Source organism: Eretmochelys imbricata, chromosome 22 (genome assembly GCF_965152235.1).
Source record: "Eretmochelys imbricata isolate rEreImb1 chromosome 22, rEreImb1.hap1, whole genome shotgun sequence".
NCBI lineage: Eukaryota > Metazoa > Chordata > Testudines > Cheloniidae > Eretmochelys > Eretmochelys imbricata.
Window position 1 is genome coordinate 20,019,293 of NC_135593.1, and position 16,159 is coordinate 20,035,451.

A 16,159-nucleotide genomic window follows, 5' to 3' on the forward strand; every position below is an offset into this window, starting at 1 on the left:
GAGAAACGAAGCTGCCATCACCACGCAAGCTCGCCACACGCTGCTCTGCCTATGCCCCAGTGCTGACTAGCACCGCCCTTCCTATTACAGTCCTGGGCCTCACCTGTGTAGGGCTCCTGTTAGTTAGGATCAGTTAGGTTCATGCCACCTGCATCACACTTCCTGTGGCCCAAGCCCACATCTGAACTCTGTTCATCACCCACCCCGGGGACCATCAGCTACACGCGTCTGGGGCTGCCTCACTGACAGGCCATGCAGCAATGAGTCCCTCTCCTAGGCTCGGGGGGCAGAATTCTCCTCCAGCCAGCGTGGATGGAGCTTGCCCACCTCTGGCCTTTCTCTCTGGCAGAGCACAGCCTGCTCTGGCTCTCCGCATGCTGCAGACTCCGGGCAGTGCTGAGACCAGGCTCAGCCCAGACAGAGGTAATTCACAGCGCCGCGTGGCCTCTGAGAATGGCTTTGGCTGCAGCAAAGGATGTGTGCTCACTTCCCCCATCCCAGACAGCATGACACTCACTGCTGTTCTTCCCAGCCGGTGCAGAAGGGTCACGTAGTGAGGGCTCAGGAACAGGGCGAGCATCCGACCTAAATGGCTGCAAGGTGTTCCCAGCGGCATGTCCCAGACTGACCCTGCACCTCAACCTCAGCCAGGCTGACGGGCTCTCCAGAGTCTTGATGCTCCACTGAGACATTTGCTCCCTTGGTAGGGAGCAGCATAGGAACATTCACCCAGCATCTGCTCCCATCATACCTGGAACTAGCCCACCCTGCCAGCCCCTCAGTTTTTCACCAGCACTGAATTCACTGTTGAGCGGGATGAGGGAATGGGATCTAATCTAACACCCAAGGGCAAATGAGTACAGATGGGGAGGGAATTGATGATGGGGAGCACAGAGGTCCTGGTCCCCAGGATGTGGAAGGGTGATCCCTTATCCATGTGTTCCCTACTACACAGAGACCAAAGCCACCTCCTGAACCATATTGTGTCAACAAGGGGAACAGGTTAAGGCCATCTGAGCAGAGTCCACCTTCACTGAGCAGGGGAGAGGTCAAACCACAGGAGCTCAGGAATAAAGAAGACAGGGAGCACGTGTGTCTGAGGAGCAGGCTCCAGTCAGGCTAACGAGGTGCACAGCTCCCTGTTCCCTCCTGCCAGGCAGGACTCGGTGGACAGCAGCACTCGTGCAGGATCAGGCTCCCTGCTTTGCTCAGTACCTCCTTCCTTGCCCTTATGCTGGAAACAGTCCATTGCTCAGCGCGGCAGGCAGGGAAATGGCCATAAACTGACATGCTGGCAACATCGGACAGCGATGCCAGGCCCACGCAGTCAAAAGTCACAAATCGGGCCCCCAAAATCATGAGATTGGCTTAAAAGTTGTGAGATTTGGGGTTGGGTTTTGTTTTCTTTGCCTTCAAGTGTCTAAGCCTTTAGGTTGCACTTGGGTCACATTTTCAAGCTTTTCTTTGCAACCATGAAGGCTAGAAGCTCTCTCTTGTTAAACGAGAGCTGAGAGTCTCACGTAGTGACAGGACTCCCAGCGCCGGGGCTTCAGGACAAACCCCAAATAGCATGAGACTCACCGTTTTGCTAACCTGATTTCAGGGTGAGACATGAACACACACACACACACACACACAAGGTGGGGGGCTGAACACCGTGTATAGTTTGTAAAGTGCCTCGTGACCCTGCCAGAGAGAATGCACCTGAAGTATCAGATTATTCATTGAAGTACAGGATTATTATATACTAAATCACGAAGTAGATCGATTGCTTGTGTAGCATGAAGTCTCCCAACTACACTGAATAACCCCAGGCATTCCTGTCTGGGGCACCGTTAGCTCTGACATAACAGGCCCTTAGTCATTACTTACAGCCTTATATTTGTTTCAACTTCCATAAAAATTTGTTGGCATATTTAAGCCCCTCGCTCCGGTTATTCTGCCTCACCAACAGAAAACGAGTGGGGTGGCAATGTGAAACAAACGACTGCAGCATACAGTAACTTTTGCTGCATTGGCCCACGTGCCAGAGCCCACGCTAAGCACAGCGAGTGGTCCCCCTTTCTCTCCAGGAATGGAGCGAGCCCCTCTCAGGTCACTGCACGTGGGGGTGTCAAGCATCTATCGAAGGAGCCTGGAGGGAGAGCCAGAGGCCTCGGGCAGTGCACTGGGGCAGGGTTCTAACCCCCCCCCTCCCCGCGCAAGGGAAGAGACCAGGACAGGGCAGGGAGCGGAGCTGACCCACTCAGAAATAAGGGGCTGAACCAGTCCCATTGTTCGCCAGCAACTTGGAACCTCACATGCAGATTTTGTCCAGGTCGAACAGAGTGAAGAATATTCCTAGTTATTGCAGGTGTATAAACGGAGACACAAACACGCGTAGGGGGTGGTGGTGCACATCTATTTACACACACAGAGCACTGGGTTTGCTACAGTTCAACTGAACTTTTTCCCCCGGACGTCGGTTTGCTTGTTTCCCATGTGGCTCTGGTGGAAGGTGCCAGGCTGGCAGCCCAGAGCCCGCTAGGTGCCCAGGAAGCAGGTCAGCTCAGGCAGCTGCAGGGCACCCAACGGCCGATCACCGCCTCCTCGTCTGGAGGTGGGACTCTCCCTGGAGTTCTCTCTCCCTGGGTTTTGACGGCATTGACCAATATCCCAGCTGGAGAGTGGAAGCTCTGCCCCAGGGCACTGTCCCGCCCACAGAATGAGGGTGAAACCAGAGCAAAGTCCATTTATCTTCATCACCCTCCTGTGCCCCACTCCTGGCCTGCCCCAGATAGCAAGAAGTGCCCTCCCACTGCCCTGTGTGCAGGCCAGGCCGTGCTGGGCTCATGGCGCAGTCGCAAAAACAGCAGCAGCCCCATCAGAGCATGGAGTCACCCTTTCGAAAACATCCTCAAGGAGCAGCAAGTCCACACAGCGCTGGGCACCATGGGGCCCGATCCTGGCTGGGGCTGGCAGGTGCTGTCACAGCACAAATAGATTATAACCTGGAAAGCTAGAGCGATATGGCCCATACCCTGTACGGACAAAGCAGCCCTGCGGCATGCTGACAGAGTGGGTAGAGTTTGTCCCTGGGAGAGGTCAATGTCCCTGGCCGTCGTGCCAGGCTGGGCTCAGAGGTGCTTTCCCCCAATCCAGGGGGCAAGGGAATTCCTCCGCTGGACAGTTGGACTTTTCACAGGTTTTCTTGCTTTCTTGGGCTCCTTCATTGCCCAGTCTCCCCTCATCCAGCCATTCCACTGGGATCTTCTTCCTCTGCAGCTGGACGTACACGTTGTTCTCCAGCTGTGCAGTGTCCGCCCCAGGGAAAGCGGCAGAGGGGTGCTGCAGGGGACAAAGTGCAAAGCCATCAGCGCTGTCAGAGCCAGGGGGCTGTGTTAGGCCTGAGCTATACTAAAAAGTTGGATCAACCCAACTACGTCAGTCAGGTCCCCATTTGCTTTGCCCTGCAGAGAGAACAGATCCTGCCTTACACAGAGAGTTCTATAGAGTTTGCATCCAGAAGCCACCCTTGGTATTACATCTCCAATTCCACATCACCGCCAAACAAATGGGCTAGAACCCCACAGCTCGCCTGGAGGCAAACTGCACACCCTGTGCCCTCAGTTGATATCAGTGGGGTCATGCCAGTGCATGGCAGGCCCTGTGTTTGGGGGGGGGGGCCTGGTCTCCTCTCCTGCCCCAGCTGCTTGGACCTCCTGACACAGAGCTCACCATGGTCATGTAGGTCATGTCCTTTCTGCTCCACAGCTCTGCCTCCTGCCCAGCCTTGAGCATCTCCGCACAGGGTATGAGGGAGTAAATGCCTTCCTGCCAGGAAGATCAGAAAGAGACTCAGGCCCTGTGTGGCCTGTGACATGCCCGTTCCAGAGGGTATTTCCAGAGGCTCATTTCAGCTGGTGACTCTCCAGAGCAGGACCAGGCAGCCTCTGTTTTGAGAGTTCCCAGCATCTGGTGGGCAGGATGATAGACAAATGCTGAATAGCTCACCGGAGGGCCCAGCTCTGCTCCAAACTCCTTGGTCTGCTCCCCTCCCAACCCACTCAGGTATGCTGGGCAAGGCGGGGGGGGGGGGTCACTTACCAACACAGCTGTATCAAAGCAACCACCAGGGTAACCTGCATTACAGTAAGTAAAGTGCATGCTGGCCAGCAGAGTCCCCAGCCTGGGCAGTCTGACGCCCACTAACTGGTGGCAGTCACCAACACCAGATGCTGCAGAGAGAGGTGTGTAAAGCCCCCTTAACACATCCAATGGGACAGTCCTCTGCTGTGTGGGGAGACACCTTCCTGACCCTGGTGAGGAGCTCGTGCCCTGAAGCATGAGGATTGAGTGCATTGATCAGCTTATCCTAGCTAGTGTCACTGCAGAGGCGACTCTTGTGCTGGATGGGACTCATACTAAACTCCCTGCCTTCATAGTACCTAGTGTGAAAAAGACCCTTGCATCCTCTGATAAAAGCTGAACAAATAGATACAGTGTTAGACAAAGTAAAGGGCCTGTTTATTCCTAATGGGACAACAGATCCCCACAAATCCTGGGAATGCGAAGCCCCCACTTCCCACTGAAGTCTATTCACTGTGAATGTTCAGGGCCTCTGTACCTTTAAGGCCACAACAACACTTTACCCTTCTCTTATGCTTGTCATCTGAGGACATCAAAGCACTTTGCAGACATTCATTAATGAAGCCCCATGCATGTTAAGGCAGGATCATGATCCCCATTTTGAAGACAGGGAAACTGAGGCACAGAAGTGAAGTGACTTGCCAAGGTGGCTAACGTGGAACTAGAATCCAAGAGCCCTGGTTCCCATTGCCCCGGCCTAACCACAAGCTTACACTCCCTGCACTGCCCTTCGGTTAGTTATATTGCACACAATCCGTCTGTTCTAGAACGTAGCAGCTCTTGTCCCACATCCCTCTGATATGATGATAAATCCTACATCAGTCCTGGGCTGCAACAGCAACAAAGTGGCTGGGACAGAACATTGTCACAGGCCCCACACCTCCTGCTTTGAACATAAAGATCTAGTCTCTGCCTGGGCATTTAGGTAGCAGCAGGAGCCCGTTAGCTCACTCTGCTCCACTGACATTATCTCCTAATTAGGAGTCACGGCAGGATGGAATTATCTGGGGTTAATTCCAATCACCTCCTACACTAATGGCCAATGATACAGCAAAACAAATACCAGGCTTTCCTTACTGGCCCTAGGCATGTGTGAACATGCGCATTCAGTGCCTGGGGCAGGCTGGATAGCAGCTCGGCTGTCCCAAATCCTCCTTTTATTCCAGGAACTATCCCCTGGATTCTGGTGTTTCCCTGTTACAGGGTCTGGCAACATTAGCCCCACTCAGCTTGGTAAGCAGAGACTGAGTTCTCACCTCTGCTTCATCCCGACTGCCACTATCCCGTCTCCTCGACAGGGGCCCGTTCTCCGTATGTCTGGAAGGAACATCAATTGCATGAAGCTGACTCCCACAGGAGCAGTCATCTCCACCCATCCCCTCCACACTTCAGTGGGTTAATTCCAGAACTAGTGCCTGGCTCTGTCTGCATTTCTCCCCAACACTCTGGCCTTCCCGTTGGTCAGGAACCCCTGGCGACAGAAAGGAGCAAGGAAAGGCCAAGTCCGCTGCTCAGCCATTTCATACCAGTGAGTCTGGGCCTCTCAGTCACTCTTAGTGACTGGCCTTGCATCTACCCCATACGCCTTGGCCTCGCTGCAACCTGCTGTGCACAAGAGGGCTCCAGCCCCATATGCAATTGCTACAGCCAGGGATGCAGCTCTTCCCCATCCAGTGCAGGGGCACATGGGCCAGGATATTTTGGGACCCCAGCACTCTGCCTCCCCTCCCTACCAGACAAGAGATCTGTCTGTCGAACCAGGGCAGTGGAGGATCAGGCATGTCAAGAAGAGGACGTCCCCTACCCTCCCTGCGAGGAGGAGAGCTCCCAGAACAGGCAGGTTCAGCAGGGACAGGGAAAGGAGCACATGTGGAACCCAAAGAGCAGCCCCTGCACTGACGAGAGAGGAGAGGACAGGGCAGGGCAGACAGAATTGAGCCACCAGGGGGCAGAGGAGCATAGTGTGTGCGGTCACCTCGAGCGGTCACAGGCCGGGATTCCCCAGGTGCTGAAATTCACCTGCATCCCACCAGCGTCCCCCTCTCCCGTGCTGGCCTGTGGCAGGAGGTAACCACCAGGCAGGATGATGCCACACCCACCCTGCAGCTGTGGGAGCCAGGGCCTGTTACCTCTGCCTCTGGAGAAACTTCTTCAGCCCATATCCCAACAAGAGGGCCAGGAAGGTGGTCGCACAGACGTAACCCAGGATGGCCCCCCAGCCACTGCTACTGGGGCTCTTGGAGTCCTGGGCCACTGCAAATCCAGACCCTTGGGGGTGAGAGAGACAGGCAGCAGGGTTAGCAATGTCTCTGCTCCAGCACACTAGCCATCAGGAGTCAGTCTCTGCCCAGCCCATGCTGGTGGATGCCCAAGACCTGGGGAGGGGCACATCACCCCAAAGGCATCCAGGAGACGTGGCTGTCTCCTCCCCTTGGTAACAGATTGGTTGGTTCCCACAGGACTGGGGCAGAGATCCATCTCCAGGGAGCACAGCATGGAGCCTGGGGGCTGCACAAACCTGGGGATTTCTGCCCCAGTTCTCACACTTGGTGGCAAACCTGCCCTGGTGAGCCAGCACCACACTCGTGCTTGCACATCACTGTGACTGCATAGGGCTGCAGACAGCGTGACCCAGGGGGCCCTTAAGCCAACACAGCCCCATCCTGAAGGGAGGCACTTGGCTCAGGGGAAGGGGAGACTGCCCTCAGCGAAAGGGTGAGCCGATGAGGCTGCTGTGAAATTGACCAGTAGCCAAGGGGAGGCATAAGCGAGCAATGGAGGGCGCGTACATCTCCGTCCGGCAGAGGCCACATGCAGCACGGTGTAGTTTTTGAAGATGCTGCTCCGCCCAAACACCCGGATCTCGCAGGTGTACGTCCCACTGTCGTCCGCCTGTACATCCTGCATCCTCACAGAGCCGTCCTTGCGGGCCACATCGCCCAGCCACTGCACTCGGTGCTGGAAGCGTCCCACAGGAATGCTGTGGTTACTGTAGTAGAAGAAGACCATCTCCTCCTGCAAGGGGATATGGCTCGTCATGTGACTGGATGCCAATATACTCCCAAGTGTGAACTTAGTTCCTCTGAATATCCCCCCCAGCTGCTGCTCCTCCCCGCACCCCCACCGCACGCCTCTTCCTGCCCTGGCAGGTCGCTCTTCCGAGGGGAGCAGTATTGCAGCCTACACCCCACTGGCTCTCTGTTGAAAGGCCCAACAAGGGGTCAGTCAGTCCGAGTTGATATGGTGGATTCTGTGACTTGAGCACCTAGGAACTGGGATGAGGTGCCTCCAAATCGCCTCACCCAGTGACCTCAGAACAGCTGTCAGCTAGGAACAGCCTCTCCCCCCGGGCGGAGTTGGAGTTCCATCCCCCTTAGAAATTGCTGCTCTCTCTGAGCTGGGGGTGCTGAACAGTATCTCTGCCCACCCCCCCAGGGCCCTGCTATGCTCTGTGACCAGGCGTCCTGTTCTCCCTGGACCTGTGGTGCTACCCTGGGCCCTTCCTGGCAATTGGACTCACCGCCTGAGTATTGTTTTCTGGCACATGTAGCCAGTCCACTTTGGTCAGGTTCCAGTCCCCTGGCACCAGACTTTGGAAGAAACATTCCAGCAGGACAGAGTCCCCTAAGCCAGCCTCCAGCTTGGGGCGAGTGATGACCAGGCCAGCCAACACCCCCCCATTCCCTGCAGGCACCAAGGAAGGAAGAGGGATGAGCCCCGAACGGCAGAATGCAGCATGGTGCAGAGAACAGTAGTGCTACCTAGATCAGCCTGGGCCTGCCAGGTGCCTGCTCACCCTCGAAACATCCCTTCCAACCCAAAGAGACCAAGACCCTCCCTGCACCCAGCCTGGCAGACCCTGCTCCCTTCACGCAGGCAGAGTCCTCCCCCACTCTCTGACTGCACAAAATGCTGCACCCCCTGAACCAGCTCCTTCACAAAACGTCACCAGACATGGGGAGCCAGGGCAGCTCCTTTCCGCCAGAGGGAGGGTCCATGCAGCTGTTTCACTGCCGGAACCAGCCCTGGGGCCAAGTAGCCCCAGGCTGCTGGCAGAGTCCTAGAGCCTCCTGACCGTGACACCAGAGCCAGCAGAATGGTCTTTCCGTCTCTGCCCTCCCAGCAGCACCGGAGAGGGAGCCCTCTGACCGGGTCGGTGGAGGTGAGGGCATTTGAAAAGACTGGAAGCATCGCCACATGCAGGACCACTGCTTTGCACATGTCTCAGCTTGTTACGCCCAGGCTGAGGCCTTGTCCCTCCGCAGTCTGAAGCCAGGGTGATGCCGTGATGGGCTGCTGCTAACCTGGCCTCTGGGAGGTGGGCAGAGCTGAGGATGAAGTGCTAGGTCTGCTATTGCCCCCACTTATGGGCACAGCCTCCCCTAGGGCCATGCTTCCTATTCACGCCTCATACCCTCCAGGGCAGAGGCCCGTGGTGCAGCCAAGACACAAACTAAATGCTTCTGGCCCAGCCATTCCTCAGGACAGGGTCATTGCAGCGAGCCCCCAGCACTGCTGCCCTGGCACCATGTCCTGGGAAGATCCCTTTTACCAAGTCTTAGGGGCGGAGGGGTTGTCAAAAATTGCACCCCAGGATTCACACTGCGCTGGTGCAAACTGTGACAGGACTAGGCCGCTTTGCTCTTTTCCACAGCAGCAGCCTTAGTGCTGCCAGTCCAGACACTCCGGCTAAGCCGGGCATTGCAGCCCCACGGTGCCCGTTCTCCCCGCAGGGGAATCCCGGCCTCACTTCCTGTCGGCAGAGGCACGGAACAGGAAGTGGGAGAGCGCTCCACGCACGAGCCCCAGCCATGTTGCTCTTTTGAAGCAGGGGGCTGTGGCTCCTCATGAACTGTTCTCGTGTACCACTGCCTATCACCAGCGTATCGGAGCACGCACAGTCTAACGTAGATGCCCTCCCAGCACCCCTGGGAGGCAGGGCAGGGTTATAATCTCTGTTGTACAGATGGGAAACTGACACAGAGACTAAGTGACTGGCCCAAGGTCACCCAGGAAGTCTGTGGCAGAGCAGGGATTTGAACCAAGGTCCCCAAGTCTTAAACTAGTTCTCTGACCATGGGACTGGCAAGGGTCATTCCAGCACCCTGAGCCTGGCATAGCACTGGTGCACGAGCTGCATTTAGTGTGTGAATGTCAGTTCTCTCAGCCCTTCCCTCTTTGCTTCCCCACCCATGGCCCTGAAGCTCTCAAAGCCAGCTGGCTGTGTCCTCGGCTTGTCTGCACACGCAGTGACACAGCTATTGCTCAGGAGGCTGCTGGAGAGCCCTGGCAGAGGAAACAAACAGCCGCGTCAAACTGTCCTAGCCTTCGCTGGCGCAAAGCGCAAGCTCTGCAGGGCAGGGGCTAGAGAATGGGGGCAAGGAAAGGACACTAGGGGGCAGAAAAGGCCCCAGAATCAGCAGCAGCCAAACTCTCAGTGCCCCAGAGGCTGTGCAGTTTGAGTGATGACAGAGGGAGGTGGCTGGGTGAGCCGCGCAGAGGGCAGGGGTAAGGTGGGAAGCAACAGGAAATTCCCAGGGGAGGGAAACCACAGGGAAATTACGGGCAGGGTCAAAATGAGCATTAACAGATCTCAGAAGGCAGGGGGCTGATTCTCCCATTCATGCTCCTTAAATACTGGGGATCTTCAGCTGAAGGCGTTAAATCAAAGCCGATCTAATCATGCCGCACGGACTCCTGGCTTTCCTGACGCGTTAGCCCTGCTCCCGAGTTGTGGGGGGAGCTGCGTCAGGGCAGAGCCCTTGCGGAGCACAAGGTGCACAGCTGGTACTCTGTAAATAAGAAATGCAAAGTGCTGCTCTTATAGCTGCTGTTTCGCAAACAGGCCTCCTCTGTGGCTGGCTGGGGAGTTTCAGTGAAGAACACTGGGCAAAGGAGGAGCTCAAGGCACCCAGCTGCCTCTGCAGCTCCAAAAATCAATAGCTTGGAGACACTTCCCTGCAGCTGGAGGCCAGTGCATGGGAGCCATGCTAGAGTGCCCAGCGTTCAGAGATCAGAGAAATCATGAGCGTTAAGGAGGATGCTCAGCTCATGCCCCTGTATGCCTTCAAAGCACCATGCAAGCAGCTTATTAGCTTCCCTGCTGGAGACCTGAGGCACAGGAGAGGTACGTGACTTGCCCCAGGGCCAGGCCACACTGACTCAGCAGCAGGCCTGGAAGAAAGAGTTCCAGGCTCCCAGCCCCATGAGCTCCCTCACAGTGGATGGCCTGGGCTCTGAAATTCACGGTCATGAGCGAACACTTCAGTAACGTCTTGTGCAGAAGTTATGGTGGATCTCTAAGCAAAGGCAAGGGCAGGGAAAGCAGGCAGTGTTTCCAGAGGTGAAGGCAAGGGGGGCAAAAGCAGGATCTCTGCTTACCCAGTGATAGCAGTATCCGCATGAGAGTGAGGGCAGGTACCATTCTCATTTCACTCTGAAAAGGGGAGAGACAAGTTAACACAGGCTGCATGGGCCCCTGTTCTCTCCAGGGGATGCACAGCACCTAAGTCACAGCCTTGGCCCAAGCTCCCTCCATTGCTTTAACAAGACGCACACCCAAACCATGGCAAAACAGGGGCCAGGTGGCAGGGGACTTTCTGGCAGTTTGAGTGATGACAGAGGGAGACCGTGCTATTGAGTTGGTACAAACTCCCTTCAGGTAACAGGCAAGGTTGGAGTCAACCCCAAAGAGCAGAGCTCCAACCTTCAAGGAGCAGTTCCCTCCATCTCTGTCCAGTGATTGTATCGCAGCCACATCCCATTCTATCGCCAACAAGCAGGTGATTCAGAGATGGACGGGGTTGCTGGACTGACACTTCCTTTGCTTTCACTGAGAAGGGTTTGACCTATACCCCCCCCACCCCCATCCTCAGAGTCTCAGGGATTTAGTTTAATGAATCCACCAAGTCCCGCCATTACAACACTCTTTGAAAACCATGAGGCAACTGTCAGATGCGTTTCTGGTTTGAGACAACTTTGAGCTACGTGAAGGGGAAGTTGACGAGAACTTATGGTCTGGTTTTAAAATTTCCTTTTGTGTAATGAATTTTCAGCTTGGCTTGAGGCCTAAAGTTTCTGCAGAAATGGGAGGTGGTTAGGTTGGGTTTGTTCGCAGATGCTATGGCAGGTGATAGGAAGTGTTTATGCTGATACTAACAATCCAGATGCATTAATCTTCAGACAATCTCCCTGTTAGAGTGCTCTGGAAAAGTCTGAGCCCCTCTCAATGAGATCAGATCACACAGTAACACCTTTAGTCACTAGCAACAAAGTGCTGGATTTCAAACAGTGGAAACCTCTATAAGGAGAGCTTCTTTTGGGACACCTGAAATGTCCCATTTTTTACTAAATGAATAAAAAAATGGTAATAACCACTGAAAGTTTGTTCCAGCGGCATTTCTGCACCAGACAGAATTAGCTCTGTGTTTACAGGAACAAATCAGTGGAAGAAGCATTCAGCGTGACACTTTGTGTTCCAAGCGAAGAGAAAAAACGAATGAATGCAGGCACACTCAGAGCTGTGCTTTTGCTCAGCATCTGATGATCATCTCTTTCAGAACAAGAAGTTCTTGGGAAACACACACGAGTATCACGGTTGAATCCAAAGCTGGCAGTACCAAGAGTAGCAAATTATACACACACAACACATGCACAGTCTCTCGTATGAGAATTTTGTCTCTCTAAAAAGCACCACTAAATCAGCCTGTTTTTTATTTTGAAAATCTTCTCCCCTTCTGTCTGTCTCTCATTCCTGCAGCCCTGGACAAGCCAGTGCCCCTAAAACAAATTTCAATGCAATTTTGAGATGGGGTTTATCAATCCCCAAGAATCAGGGATGCTAACGGAAAGGAGCTAGAGTAAACCTGCCTCATGTAGTTGGTTTAAAGTAAAGTCGTATTCCGATCGTTCTCAGAGAATAAAGATCATTGCCTTCAGCACTGGCGCAGTGGGAAGCCATGAGTGACAAGTCTGGGGTATTTAGATGGCAAACTCCACGAGGCAGAGTCTCCTTTAAGCTGAACACCCAAACAACAGTAACCAGTGAAAATGAATGGCACACACCTGGGGATTTTAAGACAGAGTGCGCTGGCTCTATGCATGTGCTCTGGAATGGTCTGAAATGATAAAATGCTGGGATAGTACAAAACCAATCAGGAGAGGAAAATTCTACACCAAATCTGGGGATCCTCACTATGAAGGATTTCACCTCTTCTCAGACAGACATCGCTGCAGATTTCTTTTCCTCATTCAATTGTAGTTGCACAGCCCCTTGGAAATTGGTAAAGCCGCTGCAGCTCCTGAAATGGAATCCAGAGCCATCACCAGCTGCCATGGATGCAGAACTGCTTTTGAGATTGAGAAATTAAGACTTTCCAAGCTGTTTAAGTGCTTGGCTAAATACAATGGTATAAAACGGACCCTACCTTCCATTGCCCTCTGTGTGTTTGTAGAATCAAAGTCCAGCTAGCAGTATCAAGGACCTCTGTAATTCTCCTTGCTTGTGCCTCTCAGTAAAGAAATGTTTGTTAAAAGTATTTAGAATCTGCCCATTACAGTTCTGCTCTGAGAGGTCTATCCTGCACTCAGGGCTTGCTTGGAGCATGTGTTGTTCGTACGTACAATAAACAAAGCAAAGCTCCATGCACACAGCTCCAAAATCCCTGGCTGCAGCATTCCCAGTGCACGTTGGTCACACTCCTCCTAATTTTCATGTGGGGCTAGGTTGTCATAACAGCATCTCCAGCGAGGCACTTAAATAGGGGACAAGATTCCAGAAGTGCTCACTATCCAGCTGCTCCTATCGTGACGCTTATGGCCAGAGTTTCAAAACATCTCAGCACTTAACAGGCCCCTAACGATTAATCATTGGAGAATCTGACTCTTAGCATCACCAAATCCTCCATCTATTTATTACCTTATTACTCAGAATCCCATCACTGACTCAGTTTAAGTATTTCTGCACAGCAAATCTGGCAGCAGGTGCTCTGTGTGTTGCAGCTGACAATGGAGTTAGCTCATTGGGGTTCTGTCAAGTACATTATGACACTAAGATATCACAGTCCTTCCATGTGATAACTGTCCCTCGAGAGAACCTTAACACAATGGATTTGGAACCAACAGTGCCCTTCTGTTCTCCTGCTATTGAGCATTGGGAGCTTTCAGCTGCTAGGTAGCTGAGCTCAGAGCATTTAAACATTCCCGAGCTCTGCTCTCAGAAAGAAAATGAATAAAAATTATTCAGATACTCACCAGAGAGTTTGTAGCAGACCTCCAGCTTCTCACGCGAAGTGTTCTCCGCTGACTAATTCAGAGACCTACCAGAGCCTCTACGATGGCCTAAGTGAATCAGATGCTTGAGGTTGCACGTGCCGTAGCTCGGTTTCAGATCTCGTTTGTCCCATTTGCAGGGAGATGGTCGCTTTTAAGTTAAAAGGGGAAGGTGCTGATAGTCAGAATGCAGAAAGGGTTTTGGTGATCAAAGGGGAAGAGGGTTGTAGACAGATGCTTGTAGATACACACAGCACTCACATTACCAGGGGAAAAGCGGCTATCCACAGACTTAGAATGTGCCTGAACCCCAAACTTTTAATCACAGCAGACAGCTCCAATCAAATCTACTATACAACATGTCCTCCTAAATGGGGCCACAGATTCTCAAAATTCAGCTCCCTGGCCTCCCCTTACTCTTAGCCCGAGCTCCTGGGACAAAGGAAGTTATAAAATAACCAGCTCAAGGAGGGAGGAGGCTTGGAACCCCAATGCATACGGTTGCCGTATAAGTAGTATAGCCCAGCTTGTGTCTTTGTGCCAAGAAGCCGCTATTTAAATGGTAACTTTAGGAAGTCATGTGTTTGATGTCATGCCACTAGCTTTACTGTTTAGATTCTGAATGGAAAGGCAGGATACTTGGCATACATAGTTATCTGCTCTGTTGACAATTACCTTCTCCACCCTAACTCCCAATTTCAACAGCATTGTGATCGGGGTCCTAGCAGGGAGCCAACGATGGTCACTCAATTAGGGTGACCTGCAAAGAATGGAGCAGACAATCCCCATAAAGCTGGTGGATATTCCAATACTTAGATTCACCACGCCAGCACAAAACAGCTTATTACCTTACTGGTTACTCAGAAGTTCAAACAACACAGTTCCCTCAGGCCTCCATCCAGGTACCCACATCAAATATGATGACCATTTCTGTAAATCTTATTTCCTCATATTAAAAAAGCGTTCTACCAATCCCAAAGGATCAGACACATTACCTCTCAGGTTAATGAATAGTCCAGATCTTACCCAAATACATGCTACAGCCTATTCTTATTAATTAAACTAAACTTTATTAAAAAACAAGAGAGAGTCTGGTTAAAAGTTCAATATGCATACAGACATGAGTTCAATTCATTGAGGTTCAGATTCATAGCAGAGATGGTGAGCTTTGTAGTTGCAAAGAGGTCTTTCAGAAATAGTTCACAGGTTATAGTCCAATGTCCAAATATCATATTCAGGGCATACCAGCATAACTGGGACCTCAGTCTTGTGACTCAAACTTCCCCTGATGAAGCCTAAGCAGATCTGAGATGACAGAATCAGGACCCAAAGATCTTTTATACAATTTCATGTCTTTTGACAAGATGGAGTTCAAAAGGTAATTAGCATGAGTTTGAAGGAAGTCCATCACCAGTACTTAGCTGTAGAATTAACATAAGACCATTTGCTTGTTCCTCCACCATTCACGGATTACTTTCTATACATTTCAAAGAGAGATGAATACAGAGATATCCTGTGTTTACAATTTATTTAAATAATAGGATGTTCTTTTGACCTCTGAACTATCAGAATACAGCCTAGACAGGGACTGTTGATTACATCTTCACCCTACTCTTACATATGTAAATACACAAAAACACAAACATTATCTCCCCACATGTCTTTTGAGGGTTATTTATTTTGCGGGATGTTTAACCCTTTCTGGCCATGCGTCACAAGCATATATCCTGCTTCACTTCTTTTCCTACACAGGTGCTGTTCCACTGCTGGTGTGATCCATCCAGAGCTGGATTTCCATATAGCTGACAAAGTAAGAGCCAAATTTTGCTCTCACACACATTCTAAATTCAGAGCAAAGCCACGAGCTTCAGGAAGTTAGTATCGCTTTGTACCAGCGTAATTGAGCGCAGGATTTGGCCATTGTTTGTAAATGCTTTGGCCTCCCTTGGACAGAAAAGTTCCGTAGAAATGTGAGGTTATTTCTGCAAAGCACTGAGCAGTTAGCTACTGCCCAGATCGTAAAACCAGCTCCCTCTAGCCTGCCAGTAACTTTTGGTTTGGACAGTCACTGCATCACCAGTAAGTTCAAACTTATAAAAACGCTTTAGCTGTGGAAGGGGAAAATTCTTATCATTGTGCGTTGAGGTCAAGGCAGCTACCAGCTGCCGGCCCTGAATACCATGTTGCTATGCTACTTAGAGAGACAGCCTCTGGACTAGACAGTCAGATTCATATGGCACGACAGCTTACACCCCATTGATGGGATACATAGCACCACACTGACAATGAGACACCCATGCCAGAGTTTGTGGCTAGGGATTGGAGTATGTGGTCTCTCTTCTATTTAAATCTGCTCCTAAGCATATTTCCCATCATCACCATGACTCTTTCTTAAGCTCACAGCGATCAGTCAGGCCGGATAGCTTCACAAGCGCCTCTTCAAACTCAAAGAGAAAAGGAGTACTTGTGGCACCTTAGAGACTAACCAATTTATTTGAGCATAAGCTTTCATGAACTACAGCTCACTTCATCGGATGCATCTGATGAAGTGAGCTGTAGCTCACGAAAGCTTATGCTCAAATAAATTGGTTAGTCTCCAAGGTGCCACAAGTACTCCTTTTCTTTTTGCGAATACAGACTAACACGGCTGTTACTCTGAAACTCTTCAAACTCAGCCACGTGTCGGCCTATTTCTAGCCAAATAAAGAAAAACGTGGCCTGGAATAAAACAAAATGATTTATTGGCCATGACACAGCAGTG